The 9,333-nt window shown below is 35.2% G+C and overlaps 1 pseudogene; it reads left to right on the forward strand.

Moving 5' to 3' along the window:
* Window positions 1-6,112: 6,112 nt before the first annotated feature.
* On the forward strand, window positions 6,113-6,982 carry LOC148931588 (zinc finger BED domain-containing protein DAYSLEEPER-like; annotated as a pseudogene).
* Window positions 6,983-9,333: the final 2,351 nt, after the last annotated feature.

The following is a 9,333-nucleotide window of genomic DNA, read 5'->3' on the forward strand; positions in this document are numbered from 1 at the left end:
TATATATTTCAACTCAAGTCATAATCAGTCTAAAATGGACGGATCTGTCAAATATTAACAGTCAACCGGCGTTAATAAGATTTTGACTCATTTAGTATTAAGGATATAATTTCAACGTGTGTTACCGTGGTTGACGGCAGGAAGAAGAGGATTTGCGTTTGGGAGTCGGATGGGGAAGCTAGGGATATCACTTGTGACATTATTGATAATGTCGACTTCAATCAGGATGGAGGAGTTCAGCAGTTTAGGAGGACTCCTTGTTGTTTTAGCGGCGAGGCGAAGAAGCCAGGAATCTCGATTTCGAAAGGGCACAAGAATTACGAGCTCATGCTCAATCTCCAGTTTGGGATAAGGTAGAAACCGAGCTTGTTTTTATTGAATTTTGTGTGTAGGTTTGTTTTTTATTGGATTTTATGGGTTTTGAAGGTATTCTGTGGGGAAGCATGCTTCTAACTTGCGGGAGCTCAAGCTGAGTGATTTCAAGTCGAAGGAGAAGTTCTAGACTAGGTTTCCCTCCCAAGGTTCGAAGATCACGACGTCGCATCAGTTCGCTGAGTGTTGGTGGAAGGATTACAACCCAACCCTATTGTGTTTAGGTAATCAAGAATTTGGAGTTAGGCTAATTTTGTGATGCTTCTTATTTGTGTTTATAATAATCTGAATTTGTGAATCATCAGCCATTTGAGGCAGCTATTTTAAGTAGATCCTGCGGATTACATGTTAGCCATTTGTGGGAATGATGCGTTGAGGGGGCTTTCATCTTCGAGGAAGATTGGAAGGTTGTAAATGGGTCAAAATCGGGTAAACACTCGTTGACCGTTAATATTTGATGGATCCGTCCATTTTGGACTGCTTGTGGCCTGAGTTGAAATGTATAGGATGCAATAATTCAAAACGTAATGTTTGGAACTAAAATCGTAAAATGACCGTATGTTTAGGACCAATTTTGGTCTTTACTCTAAATTAAAACAATGTCATTTAATACACTTACTAAACCAAATGGTTAACGTTTATACATTTATGTGTCACGTCAATTTTACTAAGACTCGTAGGATGTTGAAAGTTTTTATCCTGGGATAATTGAGAAAATTGTCAAAATTATGATATACTCCCTCTGTCCCATTAAAAATGCACCGTTTTTCTTTTTTGGTTGTCCCATTAAAAATGAAACGTTTCCTAAAATAGAAACAACTCTATCTCTACTTTTTCATCTCTCTTACTTTACTCTCTCTTCATTAACTCACAAAACAACACTACATAAAATCTCGTGCCGATTCTCAAATGTTGCATTTTAAGTGGGACGGAGTGAGTAGTTGGCTATTTTGAAAATTGAAGATTGGCCAAAAATTGATCAAATCTAAGGAAATTTTCAATGGTCATTAGTTCTATACAGGCATGAAGTATGAAACTTACATTGAGATAGACGAAATATAACCTAGTTTGTAAGACGTTTACCTTATAAATACTAAATTGTGGGTCCAAATCTAAAGTAAATGTGGAACGTTATTAATCATCTTTAATTAACAAGTAATCGAATTCATTTCATTTGTAGGGAGTGGTTCAATTGAGAATTATCTTAACTAACTTGAGAATTTATCGGTTGGAAATAGAAAACATATTAGTTGGTGGCATAAACCATATCAATTGTCAACTGATATCACTTGACAACACAAAATATATCAGTTGCTTCAATCGATAATTCTCAATTAAACCACTAGCTTCACTAATAATCAATAACTTAACCGTACAATGGATATAAATAGACCAGATAAATTAGTACAAACAACTCGACTTGGAGGTACAATTTTAACTTTTTAACTTATGTTTCAAACGATATACTTTCATCATCGTGAAATCCCATTTTATTACGACTGTATTTGAGTATCAACGCAGCAAAAATTTTGCCTTTTTAGCTAGCAAAACGTACCTACGTACCAACGAATATACTTGGTAATTGTCGAGTATTTACCGAGCATTATTCTAAGGGCTCATTTGGTAAAGTATCCATGTTACGGCTAGTTACGATAATGCTCGTGATATATATTATGGTTTGATCTAGTTATTTATCTAAAGTGGTGTGTTTGATAAATTAATATAAAAATTTTAAGCTAGCTTTAATTTATATTAGGTGCAACGATAGAATACCAAGTTAAATTACGTGTAGATTAAAATAATCTCAATAATATGTATGAGCAAATTGAGAGTGGGAAAGATGGAGGACATGATAGTAATTTATTCCACTATTTTGGTTTAATTTCCAAAACTGTCAGTGTAACCCACAAAAATTTTCGGTTAATTTTCTAGGTTTAAACAGGGCTTCTCCGGGCAATAAAAATAACAGAGTTATTCACTAAAGAAAATATGAACACCAAACACACAATTAAAGCTTATTAAGAACTTGTAACCTGCTCTAACATAGCTACCAAACGACACCTAAATAGTAAACACTTAATGAGCACAACAATTCACTAGAGTAAGATTTGTGCAGAATGTACCGAGAATTTAGTTTTCGGTAATGATAAACACGAATTTTGCATGTATTTAGAGGTTAGATGATACAGGCCTAGAGCCATCAAATCTCGTCTAATATGGCATCACAATAATCTCCAACATATATTAATTTTATTTGATTTATAATATCTTTTATTTTAGTCAATTATCTTTATGCAATGTTTATCTTTATTGAGTCGAGTTAGTATTTTATTCCCACTATCCACAAAAAATAGAGAAGATTGTAAATGACACGAGTTTAAATGTGCAATTGGTAAAGTAAGAGAGATGGAGAGAAAATGTGGCGGAAATAGTGTTAGTGGATTGTGGGGTCTACATTTAGAATTATGTGTAGGGTTAGTACTGGTTTAAAACTTTCCATTTTTAGAATTAGTCTAATTTTGGTGGACGGCCCAAAATGACAATACTTGTCAATTTTTTGTAGACGGGGAGTGTATAATATGGAAGTCTGTGTAGATATTTATTTAATGAGAATATACATTATTGTATCATTCACGCTTCATGAGAGGAATCATCCCCCTGGAATTCAAACTAGTGTTTCACTCTCTTCAATCGTACCAATCTCAAATTCAAGCTTGATCTCTCAGATTTTAGGCTAACTGAAAGCCTGACAATTGGTGCTTTCATTTGGTTCTCATCTTCATCCTTACTACTCTTTTAAGCCCAGTGGTACTAATGGCCAACCAATTTGCTCGAGAGGCCATAGTTTCTCGAGATATCACCGCATCTAGGGGTGGCAATTTTTGGCACGACACGAACCCGCACAAAATTAATGGGTATGTGTCTAAGCTTATTGGGTTCGTGTCCTTATCGTGTCGACACGAAAATTTCGTGTCTTGTTCGTGTTACACGTTAAAAATAATATTAATATAATATATAATATTATTATTTGTTTTATTTTATTTTAGTATTAGGCTATTAGGCATTAGCGACTTAGCGAGAAAAACTGAAAATATATTTTTCATTTATTCACTTTCCAATTAGGGTTTAGCATATCAGCGCCACACTCTCTCCGTCTCCGTCTCTAAGTTCGTCGGTTTGCTCGTCGCCTACGCTCGCCTGTGTTCACGACTTCATTGCACCGCCGCTCACCACCACTCTCGCCTGTCTTCGTCACTTTTTAGTACGTTGCTTCTTCATTTCTTTTCTGTTTTCCGTTTCTAGATTCTTAATTGCTGTAATCTATTGCTTCTTCATCTATATTCTATACAAATTCTTGATTAACTCACCTAGTATTGTGGTCTTTTCAATCATTTTTCCTATTTTCTTTGAGAATTTTAAGTGTAAAAAATAAAGGTTGAACAAATAATAAAATGGTGGTCCACTAATATTCTAATTTTTTATGTCAATTGTCAAAATTAGTAGGTTTTAATTTTTATTTATTTTGGAATAAGTTCCAAATTTGGCAAAAGAAGTGATAGAACAAAGCATTAAAACTCATATTTATGCTCCAGATTAAGTTCATAGATTAAGTTCACAACTTAATATGTAGTTTCAGATTTTGGATTAAGTTTCAGATTTTGGATTAAAACTCATTTTTTTAATTCCTAATTTGTAGCTTGATAAATTCATTATTATATTTATTTTAAATATTCAAAAGTGCTGATATTTTCGTTATATGCTGATCTTTGTCCTTTAGATCTTGTAGTTATGTCCATTAACTTTGGGTGTGAGAGCAGCTTCAAAACCAGTGAAGGCTCTCCAACTTCAGCAAGTCAAGTCCCACATGGATCAAACAATGACGAGGTCCAAAACATGTACTTGGAGATTTTGGAGAACCCTAATTTGAATGTCTCTAAGCCACCAAAGTCGACACAAAGAAGAAAACCTAGGTCAGATGTATGGAATCACTTTGAAGTTAAATTGGATGGTTATGGTACAAAGACATGTGTATGCAAATATTGTGATCATACATATGAACGAGTTGCAAGTAAATTTGGAACAGAAACATGCATCGTCATTTGGATAGTTTTCCTAGAAAGAAAACTAAGGATATTGGTGTGATTTTATCTAAGGGAAAATCAAAGTTTGACCCTATGCATTTTCGTCAGCTGTTGCGTAATGCCATAGTTGTTCACGATTTGCCATTTCGATTTGTGGAGTATGAACACATTGTGGCTTGTTTCAGTACAGTAAAGGCTGATGTCTTAAGAATGTATGAAAGAGAGAAGACTATTATTAAGTCTAGATTAAGTGAAATACCTGGTAGAGTCTGTTTGACCTTTGATTGCTGGAATTCAATTACTAGTGATGGTTATATTTCATAAACATATCACTTCATTGATGAGGATTGGGTCTTACAAAAGTTGGTGTTAAATTTCTCTTTGATGCCATCACCACATATTGACAAAGCATTGTGTAACAAGTTGTATTCTATGATGTCCAGAGCCTTTGTCCTAGCGGCAAGGAGCTTAGACATCAATATATGAGGTGCCGAGTTCGAGCCCTCTTGACATCATTTGTAATTTCCTCCTACATATAGGAGTTAATTTTTTTTTAAAGAAAAAAAAAGTTGTATTCTATGATGTGTGATTGGGGGATTGAGAACGGAATATTTTCTTTGACATTGGACAATGATGTTGCGAATGACCTTTCAATTGAATACTTGATCAAGCAAATGAATTTGAATAATTCACTTATCAATAAGGGTGAATTTTTTCTAGGAGTGGCAAATCGTGCGTGTTGTGTCGTTATCGTGTCGATACGATAACGACACGACACGATAACAACAAACACGAACACGACCCGTTAAGAAAACTCCAAATACGAACACGAACACGACCCGCTACCCTCAGACACTAACACGATACGAACCACTTCGGGTCAACACGACACGATAACAACACATAGATGACACGACACAATAATAATAATATATTAATATTATTTATAGTATTAAATTTTAAACTTTTAAAATTTTAAAATAAATAAATTAATACTAATATTATAATGTATTAATATTATTTCTTAACGTGTAACACGAACACGACACGAACACGCCACGAAGTTTTCGTGTCGTTATCGTGCCGACGCAATAAGAACACGAACCTAATAAGCCTTGACACATTCCCTTTAATTTCGTGCGGGTTTGTGACGTGTTATCGTGTCGTGCCAAAAATTGTCAGCCCTAATTTTCATATTCGTTGTTGTGTACATATAATCAATTTGGTTGTCCAGGTTGGTTTGGAAGGCATTGAGCAATCTGTCACTAAGATTCGTGAAAGTGTCAAGTATGTGCGAAGTTCACAGACGAGAAAACAAAACTTTTTGGAATGTGTGAGCAAGGTAGGTTTGGAGACAAAGAGAGGTTTGAAGCAAGATGTGATCACAAGGTGGAATTCAACATTTTTTATGCTTGACAATGCATTATATTATAGGAAAGCTTTCATGAATCTAAAACTTTATGAGACGAAATACAAGTTTTGTCCTTCTTCAACAGAATGGGATAAAATTGAGAAGATTCATGGCTTCTTGTCCTTGTTTTATGATGTCATTTTCGGGAAACGGCTATCCTACAGTGAATTTACATTTTCGTCCAGTTGTCATGTGCTATAATTATTTTAAGCATAATATAAATAGTCCAGATGAGTATATCAAAAAAATGGTGGGACAGATGATGCCAAAATTTGAGAAATATTGGTCAGATTTCAGCATGATTTTATCTATTGTTGTAGTCTTTGATCCACGTTACAAGCTTCAATTTGTGGATTTCTTTTATAAGAAGTTATATGGATCATCAAATAGCCCTTAGTTTTTGCTAGTGAAACAGAAGTTGTTTGCGTTATTTGAGGAATATTGCACTTGGTGCATGGATAACATTGATCATGCTAGAAGTGGTGAAAATGTGAATTGTGACTTCACAAATGCAGATTATTTGGCAGTGGTTGAGGTAAGTTATTAACTTTTGTTATATATTATGAATTTTATTAGATTTTATTGAATATATATTCATTTTTAGATTTTGTATCTTAATTCAGGAGTTTAACTCATTAGATGTTGAATTTGGATTGAACCAACAGAAGTCGCAATTGGAGATGCACATGGAGGAAAAAAGATTGAATGTCAAATCCAATCTTGATATTCTTAACTATTGGAAAACACAACAATTCAAGTATCCACAAGTTGTTTGCATGGCTCGTGATATTTTGAGCATTCCAATAACGACAGTGGCTTCTGAATCTGTGTTTAGTGTTGGTGAAGAGTTCTTGATCAACAACGTAGTTCACTCAAGTCGGACACAGTAGAGGCGATTATATGCACTAGAGATTGACTTTTTGGAAAAAAAGTATTTTTTTTATTTGTTTAGTTCATGCTAAACTTATTATAACATCTCATTAATTCTTTTTTTCCTTTCGAAGCCATCAAAGTTGATATACCAACAAATTACTTAACCGAAGACTTTTTAAATGCCAATGACGAAGCTCAAACTGGAAGCTCTACAGCCTCCACATCCACCACTTTTGCTACTTGAAAGCTTTATAAGTTAGACTTTATACTTGCTTAATTTGTACAAGCCATATACAATACTTCAATTCAATTGTTCCTTATGTGTATAAAGATGCAAAGAAGAGTTTGTTGGTTGGTTGCTACATTTTTGCATGCTGCAATGATCAAGATTTTTGGAACAAAGAATGATGTATGTTCCTGCAATGACCATGGACATTTGGAACAAAGAATGATGTATTTTTTATTTGGATTTTTCTAATTCCTGGACATTTAATCAGATTGTTAGTTGAACTAGTTTTGTTTGCTATTTGATGTTTCCTGGATTTTTAAACAGATTGTGGAATGATGGATTTTTCTTTGCTGTTTGCTGGATTTTAAATTAGATTGTTTTTAAGTTTTTAATGTTATCGTTTTATCAAGTTCTTATCGTGTTACCAGGACATTTTATTACAGTGTCGTTATTGTGTCGTGTCATATATGTGTTGTTATCGTATCGTGTTGACACAAAATAGTTCGTGTCCTTAATGGGTTTGTATCGTGTTCGTGTTCATGTTTGGAGTTTTCTTAACGGGTCGCATTCGTGTTTGCTGTTATCGTGTCGTTATCGTGTCGACACGATAACAACACAACACGCACGATTTGCCACCCCTAACCGCATCATGTAAGACATTACATAAATCAGCGTCGAAGTGTTTGTTAATATAATCATAAACCAGTCTTTGACGTTAGATCAATATACGTGATATCAAGGGATAAAGATTCAAGAGTGAAGTCATTTCGGTTAGAGCACAATTGGGAATCGAGCTGGCTTCTTGAGCTAGACTAAAGAACCGAATGGTTGAGTTGGCTGGTGATACGCTCGAATTTTGCACTATTTTAATGCCATTATTTGATCCGTTTTCGATGTCAAAGTCACTCTACACGTCAATTATTTGCATATTTTGTCTATTTTGGTATTTTGACGTGTTTTGTGAGAAATGTGCATAATTGAGCCGAAAAAGGGAGCCAAAACGCAAAGTCTGTAAATCTGGAATCAGACGGCGACCGGCGACCGCTGCGGAGGTGTGCGGCGACCGCCGGCGCCCAATGGGCAGATCAATGCAGCGGTCCGCCTCGGAAAAACACGCTTGGAAGAGAAGTCTCGCCCGGCGACCGCCGGAAGCCATGCGGCGGTCCGCCGCCAGAGAAACAGACTCTCTAGACTCCAACGCGGCGACCGCCGGCCAAGGTGCGGCGGCCCGCCGGAAAAAGGCGGTTTTCCCTTATAAATAAGACCTCAAGCTTCATCAGAAAGAGAGAGCTTCTACTTGCAAAATATTTCATAGAGATCAAGAGCTAGAGTACTTCATTTGTGCAAGGAGTTGGAGAAGGATTTCAAGAACATCAAGAACGACAAGGATTCAACCTATGGGTTTTATTTTCTTTAGTTTATGTTCAAATTGTCTTCCCTTCAATCTATGTGTTTAGCTTATTTCATCATGTGTAACTAAACTCATAGGATTCTAGGGATGTGTTAGTAACGACTTTGGTTATACAGTTCCTTTTTCTATTTAATATCCGTTTTGTTTTTACTTTGTTTCTTCTCTAAGTAGTTTTGATGCTGCATGATTGAGTGACACAATCTTGCATTATTTAATATAAGTTGTTTCATAACTGTGAGAGAGTTCTAGCGAGTTAGATTCACTAAGTAGACGTTACAGTTAGCTTCCCTTAAAACGGCATTGTTATTTGAGAGTGAGGACTTTTCAAGGGTCTTAGGAGCTTTATGGAGTTACGTGTTAGGATTGACAACCCTAATCTTGTAATCAACGTTTGCATCGCATGAGTATAAGTTAGATGACTCGTCCTTTCAAAGTATAAACTGTGCTAGGGTATTGTAGTTTGGAATTTGTATAACCATAATTGTGAACGCACATCCCTGGGATTCCCTTATCTCTATCAATTGTTTCTGTGTTCTATCTGCATTTAGTTGTTTATATGCTTTATATTATTTTCTATTCCCAAAAATTTTCAAAAACCATCCGTTCTTCCAAATAGTAATTGAGTCTTAGTAGAGGATAGATATTGTGTGTTTGTCTTCCCCGTGTTCGATATCCGGTACTGACCTTTATCTATATTATATATACTTTGTATATTTGCAGGTTTATTTAGTGCTAAAAAATAGTGCATCAAGTTTTTGGCGCCGTTGCTGGGGAAGACAATTCACTTTGGAGTGATATCGTCAAACAGATAATTCTTTGGATTTTAATCGCTTTTATTTTATTTTTATTTTTATTTTTATTTTTATTTTGTTCTAATAGATTTTCCTGTAGGTATGGAGAATCCATATGGCTACTATGATGAGCAGCAAGGGGGATATTATGAGGAGTGTTATAA

The sequence above is a fragment of the Salvia hispanica genome, chromosome 2 (assembly GCF_029641045.1).
Source record: "Salvia hispanica isolate PSC_SH4W2 chromosome 2, Shi_PSC_v1, whole genome shotgun sequence".
Taxonomy (NCBI): domain Eukaryota; kingdom Viridiplantae; phylum Streptophyta; class Magnoliopsida; order Lamiales; family Lamiaceae; genus Salvia; species Salvia hispanica.